The sequence below is a fragment of the Triticum dicoccoides genome, chromosome 5A (assembly GCF_002162155.2).
Source record: "Triticum dicoccoides isolate Atlit2015 ecotype Zavitan chromosome 5A, WEW_v2.0, whole genome shotgun sequence".
In the NCBI taxonomy this organism is placed as follows: domain Eukaryota; kingdom Viridiplantae; phylum Streptophyta; class Magnoliopsida; order Poales; family Poaceae; genus Triticum; species Triticum dicoccoides.
Genome location: NC_041388.1, coordinates 485317375 through 485326304, shown reverse-complemented (window position 1 = coordinate 485326304; position 8930 = coordinate 485317375).

Genomic DNA, 8930 nt, shown 5'->3' with positions numbered 1-8930 from the left:
GAAATTAAAATTTTCAATATCCAAAAATAATATTTTATAAAGTAATCACGTGTTTGGTGCATTTTTTTATAGTTACTGCCCAGTTTTTATAATTACATCCCATTTATTAGTTCTTAAAGCCCATTTTCTTGTTAAGCCTAATGCATCCCTCCTAGGAAAGATTTGCAGCCCAGTGGGGCGGAGAATAACAACTTGACCTTGCCTGGGTATTCCTAAAAAAGTATAGCTGGGCTAGCCATTTTCAGCTTGAAAAAAATTAATATCTGGGCTGGATATCTAGCCTAGGCTAGACGGGCCACAGCCCGCCCAGTTAATACTTGCAGCTATGTTTTTGTTGTTGTTCAGAGGAGACAAATTAATATCTGGGCTAAACATCGAAAAACTCTACAGTGCTCACACCTCAAAAACACAAATACTGCTCGAGCTGCTTGGTCCCAGCTGTCGGCCGCTTCTTGTGCAATTCTCTCGTTTATTGACTACTACATAGGTTGATAATGGTGTGGGACCGTGATGTCAGGAAACCAGGAGGAAGCAAAATAAATTATAGTTATATATATATATAATAAGGAGGCACTTACGTACGTGAGGCTATGGACCTGGTGGGTCCCCATTGTCATCCTCTCCAAGTAAAGTCATCTCCTCGCCCGCGCGCGCTTTCCGCTCGAAACAGTCAACGCCGCCCGCCTGCTTCCCGGTGCAGGCGATTGCTCTGCCTTCAAACGACACAAGTGTCATCCGTCCGTCCATCTGCCGCCCACATTAATGATACGCGGTTGCCGAGGCGGCTACTCCAGCGCCACACGTCCGCCCCTTCGCCCGCCCACCATTGCTATATAAACTGCTGCGCCGGCCATAGCCGCAGTCATCCGCATCTGTTCCCTTTCTCCTGTCCACACCACTACTGCCCACCATGGCTTCCTCGCGCTCCAGCGCTCTTTGGGACGGGCAGACGACGGACCACAAGGAGATGGCAACCATTGCTGTCGACCGGCTGGCCGACAGGCAGCCGGAGGACGATGCCGTCCCAATGGAGAACATGGTAGTCGACGATCCGGTGCCAACCCCCTCCTCTGCGCCATCCTCGCCGGTGCATTGCACCATGACCATCGGCGAGGCCCATGCCCAATATATGGACAGGGTAAGGTAGATGCGTGAGGAGCAGTTCCGGGAGGCATAGGCCAACGCTTCCTACAACCACCATCTCCTCCAGGAGCACCTGCAGGCGGAGGAGCAGATCACCGTGGAGCGGGCGGAGCAGGAGGCGCTGCTCGACTCGTACCGCTCCGCCCGCAAGGGACGCCTCGAGCGCTGGCGGTACCGCATGCGGGTGGCGGAGGCTGTGGCCGCCTACAAAGAGGCTAGCAAAGAGGGCGATGAAGCAGGCGAGGCGCTGTTTGGAGAGACCGAGGACGAGGTAGAGGACAATGCCGGCTCCGACGAGTCCCCGCTCCGCTGGCATTGATGAGGCCCTGCTCCGCCGAGGCCCCGCGGCGCCAACAACGAGGCAGAGGACACCGCTGGCTCCGCCGATGCCCCGCCCTGCCAACAACGAGGTAGAGGACATCGCCGGCTCAGCCGAGGCCCCACCCTGCCCGCAACGTGGGGGAGGATTTCCACCGCTCTGCTGAGGCGCCGCCCGCCGGCAACGAGACAGAGTACATCGCCGGCTCCGCCAAGGCCCCGCCCCTCTGCCAACGAGGCTGCGCCACACATAAAACGAGGAAGAGTAGAACATGGTAGGTCACCGCCGCTCAGGTCCAAGTAAGGCCACCGATGCTACCCTCCGGTTGAAGCCAAGCTAGGCGGGTTGACCATTGACGACTGGTTAGCATCTTGGCGGCGACGTGGAGTCGGAGAGCTGCGCTGGAGAAGAACACTGCTTCTACTTAACTACTGGTGCAGTTGGCTGACTGACACATGGGCCCAACAGGCCACATGTCAGTTACGCAACTGCACCTGTAGTTAAGTCACTGAAGCTTCTGTTCGGCTTAGCGGGACACAGGTGGGTAGCTTCGGTTAATTAATTATACCTCCAGCGCACCCCTTTTAGTTGAAGAATGTATGAAATGTAATGAAATCAGGCATGTTTATATGAAATCCGACCATGTATGATTGAATTTATTTCGATTAGTTCGAATTCATGTATCACTGGCATTGGATGAACATGCAAAACAATACGTACTAGCATTATTCCCAGGGTGATCACCTCGTTTGTAGCAGTTTCACATGTACTCCCTCCGGTCCTTTCTAGTCTGCATACAAGTTTTGTCTGCAGTCAAAGTATCTCTACTTTGACCAATCTTATACAAAAAAGTATGCACTTTCACAATGTGCGAAGTAAAAAAGAACAGAAGGAGTACAAAGAGTTTGAGCAGCTTTTTAGCGTTTCTGTACATTGCAATCAAACACACACGCCTGGCAATTCATAGAGAACATTCAAAACAATCGATGATTATGCATCTCAGCGACTCACATGTCAGAGGCAATATTTACTTCACAACTAAAGAATAAAGAAAAAATTGATCGACGCTGCTGACAGCAAAGGGCGTCCCATTCGAAAATATCAAACACATGTCTTGCTAAAATCAATGAGCAAAATTTGACAAGGTTGTCCCATTCCAAAATATCAAATGCCTACGATTGTGGAATGGGCAGGGTTTTCCATCAGTTCGGACATTGACATGGCACCTCGTGCTAAATAAACCAGCTGTTCTTTTTGTGCAGTTCCACCAAAATCAACCAAATTCGTGCATAGCTTGTATGATTTCACCCTTATATGTTGCAATGCCTTGAACTTATCGGCACCTCCTTTCTTGTGGTGGAAATGAATGATTTGATGTATTCATGAACATTTTGTGCAGTTCCCATTGAAATCAAGCTGAGCACCCTTGTTTGCACAAATACAAAAAAGTGATTAGTATAAAGCAAACTGTACTATGAATTGACAGTTTCAACAGGCACATACATGGTCCATGTAGAGCACACTTTTAGAAAAATGGAACTCACCAGAAAGAATCCTAGAACAACATTGTACTCGCGCATCACAGCAAAAAATGGAGATTTGTCAGTCCTTCTAAGCTGAAGTTAGTTTGGTCTTGTGGGGAGTAATGTAACCATCCTTCAACTGCTCCTTCTGATGAGAAGATAGACAGGGCTTCTTCATCCTGGCATAATTAGAACTAGTCACTTCACATACTCCATATTCTTCTTCAAAGGAAGATGATCATGTTGTACAAAGACAAGAGGACTACTAAATGCTAGCATCCCTGTTTGCTCGAAAAAAAGGAAAGGAAATATTTAAAACAACACAGATGAAGCGCTTCTCAAGGACAATACCACTTTTTCATGACAGTATCTAAACAGTAGCACAACACCAATAGAGATGACAAAGCTCAATCATATGGATGAAATCAGTGGGCGAGTACCAACCTTTGTCAGGAGGCTTATTGTGTAGAGCATACAGATGAAGCACTTCTCCGGAACCATCTGTTGCTATCTACGGTGGTGGCCATGCTTACTATATACTCCTCGATTAGTTTAATGTTTCCAACATCTTCTTGTGCAGTTCCACTAAAATATATGGTATCTTCAAAGAAGATCCCTGTTTGCACAAGTAGAGATAATTACATATTACATTAAGAGTGGCATCAAATCAGTGGCAAAACAATTGCTCGTTCCAGCCATGGCAATAAATTAAGATGCAAAACTATATCATTACTTGTGTCATCACAGTTCCAGTGCTTCATTACAGCACCGGGAGTTGATTTTTGTTTTTCTTCCGCTTGTTCTTCCCCTTCATCACTTGGTTCAATAACAGACAAGCTTCACCTTCAATGTAAGATTTGGCATGTCAATTAGGGAGCACAAGTGTAGTACTAAACTTAATTTTCTGATGAAAGTGGCAAAATACAGGCTAGCAGTTGTGAAATATCCTTATCTTACCTCAATGGGATATTACAGTGCACATACAGATTGGAAGTCTTGTATCCATTTGTGCATTTCACTAAAATCAAGCAACATTATCGTACAAGTAGCAAAACATATGAAAGCACATTGCAGAATCATGTGAAAGAAGGCTAGTACTGACCTCTCATGATGCGGAATTCAAACAACTCACAAGAAGAAGATCTGAACCAAATTCGCCTTAATGGATAGGAAGTAAGATCTCCTCTTGTGCAGTTCCACTAAGATCAAGCAATCAAGCAACGTTGTAGGTGTGAAATTTTGGTTGAACTGCACAAAACACTCTTAAAACAAAAGTGTTTTGTGCAGTGCAACAAAAGGTCACAATGGCAACGAGGTGAAGTAGATAACCCTGTCTACACAGAGGTGTAAAGGAAACAATTAGTGGTCAATAACGGTGGATGACACAGAAGCCAACAAAAAGAAGCATCTACCTTATCTAAATGGGAAAGAAAGCAAGATAGTAGCATTTCTCAAATGGTGGCATTGATTAATATTAACATAGAGATTATAATAACAATAAAATTCGTTAAACATGCAATTTGCTTTTAACGGTGGCATTGCATCAATTTTCCAGCGGCATTATTAGAGGGTGTTTGTTTACAGGGACATTTTGGTGTAGGGACTAAGAAAACTCCGTGTCAGTCCCATCTAAACCAAACAGGAGAGACTTTTAGGGACCAAAAGTGGGCATTTGGGACTAAAGAAAGAAGACCCCGAGGGAGTCTTTTTGGGACTTTTTCCAACAGTTGCCCCTGCCACGCATCGCACCTTGTCTCTATTAGTTCATTACTAGGGGTAACATGGTCTTTTAGCATGTCATTTAATAACCTCTAGTCCATGTTTAGTCCCTGGAACCACGCAGGTAGGGACTAGGGAGTTTTTAACCAAAAATGGCCTTAGATTAACAACAGCTAATGAGTTGCACGGGACAGTGGATGCACCAGCACAATGTGCATCTACCGATGTACTGTGGTCATGCACAGTCTGTTGCAACAAAGAACAAACAACCAAGGAGCATATTTGTGTTGGTCCCAGTTTTGTTATCTTTAGACACCTTTCCCTATGTGAGCACAACAAATCTAGTCCTGCTCAAACTCTAGAGCCTTGTCCCTTCCTTTCCTTTTTGAACTAGTACTTTTGCCCCTACCTTTCCTCTTTGAACCACGTCCTAGATTTAGGCGATACAACTTTCCCCACTACTTTCCCCCATTCCTTTCCTCTTTGAACCACGTCCTACATTCATGCTATACAACTTCCCCCCTTCATTTCCTCTTTGAACCACGTCCTAGATTCATGCTATATACAACTTTTCCCACTACTTTCCCCCACTCCTTTCCTCTTTGAACCACGTCCTAGATTCATGGTATACATGCAGCTAGAGCAATGCATGTGGAGTAAGTAAATTATACCTTAAGGTTCTTGGGGCGTGGTTCGGTGGGCGATGGGACGACGGCGAAGAAGAAGGGGTCGGAGGCCCTCCCGCGCTGCCGCTGGGTGGAAAGTGAACAGCTGCACTGGTAGTCCCTCGCCGACGGCGACAGCGTTAAGCCTCCTTCCCTTCCCGACAGACGGATCTTGTCGGCTCTTTGAGTAGCAGTGACGGGAGAGAGAGGCCAACGCAGTCTTTTTTAGATCTGGAGAGGGCGAGAGAGTGTGAAGAAAGCAACTACAACCGCTGAGGCTCCAGCGGGAGAGGGCGAGAGAGTGTGAAGAGAGCAACTACAAGCGCTGAGGCTCCAACGTGTATATATATATACTGGAGAGAGAGTGTGAAGCATGCAAACCCTAGAAAACATTTTGACCAGTTAAAGAATCCTCCTGGCACAAATTATGCTCAAGTGTAGTTATCGAACCCGAGACCTCAAGTTTGATGAGCGAACAGGCTAACCAGCTACACAACCCTCCCGTTATGTTCAACGAGAGGGAAATAACCTTTTATACATTCCTGCATTCGTGTGACAAGCATGCCATGTTTTTGTGTGTGTGTGTGGGGGGGGGGGAAGTCATTGGGATTTCAATCATAATCGTGTCATGTGGCTTTGGTGGTAAGACTATCCACAGTGGTGCAGAAATAATGCAGCCTTAGTCACCTTACCTCTCTCCATGTAGTACGTTGGGTCCCACCAGTTAGAGGGTGAAACAAACAAATTAATAAGAAAAACTAAAAGCGCCAGCGGTGTTTCTTACCTCACACATCTCGCAACTGCTCGAGAACACTGTCCAGTTGATCCCTTTGTTCGCTCACGTACTATTTTAAGTGAATCCTTATTATAACATGCACACAAATTTTGGGCACTTGTATTCAACTTAAGTCAGTGTGCCACCGTATCTCGTATACTTACTACTCCCTCCATCTAGGTGTAATAAGTCACGTTAGAAGGTGCAATGGGACCAAGGTGCGTGTGTGCGTGTGTGTGTGTGTGTGTGTGTGTGTGTGTGTGTTTAACAGCATGTGTGTGTTAGAGAGAGCGACAGATCGACCTACTCCTACAGAGAGATGTTGTGCAGTGTATGATTTTAGCCGCGAGAGTCGGTGCATCCTCTCGTTTCCGGGCGTGTCCGGTAGGGACATGCGGACAACTGCCACGCCCGCTCCTGACCAGCCTGGCCCACCCAAAGCCCCTCCATCGCCCGCGCGCGCTTCCCGCCCGAAACGGTCAGCGCCGCTCCAAAGAATCGGTGCCACATTCATGCCCGGGCAGAGCGGACGCGACCTCTCACTGGCGCAAGAGTGATGGTCGCTTCGTCCGTCCAACTTACTGCTGGGTCTATGTGATTTAACGGCTCATTGGTCTTTATTACTGAGGTGGTAGGACTGCTGGATGTCCCACGCTTTTGGCGAAAGGAGGTACTACTACTAGATTACAATTTTATCCATTCTTACAGCGGAGGCGTGCAAGAGCAGTGAAAATACGCAGGCTCAGTGATTACATGGCCCACCTCACACTATCACCATGCGACACCTAACTCTTTACATAGTACTCCCTCCGTTCCTAAATATTACTAGATGAGTCCCTGCGCGTTGCCGCGGAACAGCGATATATCTCTCTGCGCAAAATTATCGATTTCAAAGAACTAAAAAGTAATCTATAACCGCATGACAAATGTGGTAGCCAAACTAAATAAACTCCCATCATCATTTAGATCATCCCACGTAAGGAAAGAAGATCAGCCAACTCCTATTGCAAAATGGGATTATATTTTTCTTTTTGACATGTTAATGAGACTTAAAAGCTCACTTACATGCATGCTACCTGTGCATGCTTGCATGCAGATATGTTGATGTGATTTAAAACCCACTCACATGCATGTGCCACGGTATTTCTGCATGCTTGCATGTGGCTTAGTGCGGAGCCTCTCAATGTCTAGGTCAGACGGCTATTATGGACTAATTTACTTCATCTAACGGCTACATCAATTTTGATGATGTGGCTCAAGGAGAGGATAGAGAATTCCTAGTAGTGGCGGCTAGCTATTACTAGTAGATAAATCTTTGTAGGCCCCACATGGTTTGCCTCTTTTTTAACATAACACGTCCAGTCGCAATTTGTTTGTTCACCCATGGTAGACGATCCTCCCTCCACCAAGTGGACAACCAGTACACGTGCCAAATTACCACGTGGGCTGCCTTTTTCGTACAGAAATGAGCTCCACCATGTACCCGTACAGGTGTGGTTGGGAAAGAGACGGGGGTACGTGCGTCGTGCATGCACCTCTTCTCTTCGTGCACGTCCCCCACCTACGTGGGTGTGTGAGAGAGATACAAACCGCGTTCGTGAGTGTTTTTTGTTTTGGGGTGGGGGTGGGGTGGGGGTTGATTTCGTCAATTATTTGTGGGAATATGTGTCGATGACATCTCAAACAAAATTTTGCATGCAATGTGTGTGAAATGGAGGCCTATCCATATCATACATAGAGGGTCAGGCAATCCACGAGAAGAGAGGGAGGGGTCATAGCTATCGATAGATTCAAAGAGAGGATCAAGTGGGTGGGTGCGAGATCGATGAAGAGAGCCATCAAAATTGTGTGTGTGTGCAAGTCAAATATATAGGGCGACTGGCCTACCGGAACGTTAGAGGGCACATGTCAAGTTTGTGTGTGGCAGGGAGACATGACTAGAGCGCTCAATGTATCGGTGTGTGTGGGGGGGAGGGGGTGGGGGGAGGGGTAGGCAGAGGCCTAACTATAGAGGTAGAACGACTCGTATATGTGTTGACACTACAAAAAAAAGACACATCCGTGACATTTTGGGCCGAACGAAAAAAAATTCTGTCATACATATGACACTTCTATGACGATAATTGTGACAAAACCCGGTATCATCATAGATATGGTGGGCTCCTACTTCTATGACAAAAAATCATGACCGAAAATGGGCTTTTCGTCCTGGGCGGGCCGGAGACGCAGCTGCATGACATTCTTTGGGCCGTCCATGACGGAAAAAACCATGGTAGAAGCGAGGGGGAGGAAAAATTCGGGGAGTTCCCGGTTACGGTGGGAGGTCAGGGGCCGAGCGATGCGTGTTTCTCTCGTACACGTATGCGCGTGTGTGCGAGGCGTTGGCTCTAACTGAACCCAAGCGAGGCGTTGGGCTCTAACTGAACCCGAGCGATTGCACTACAGGCTACGCGTTACTGAACCCGAGCGATCGATTGATGGCTGTTAACTGAACCCGATCGAGCGATTCCTTCACTACTGCTGCTAACTGCAGCCGATCTATGGGATGAACAGTGAGCGTTGCGGGGGGGTTTGGATGAACAGTGAGCGGTGGCATTGCCTCTGGATGAACAGGACCCCGTGGTGTGGTAGAGGGCTGGATAAACAGTAGACGATGGAGGGGTTCCCGTGGAGGGGTGGATGAACAGGACCCCATGGTGTGGAGGGCTGGATGAATAGTAGACAGTGGAGGGGTGGTTGAATAGGACCCCGTGGTGTGGAGGGCTGGATGAACAGTAGACGGTGGA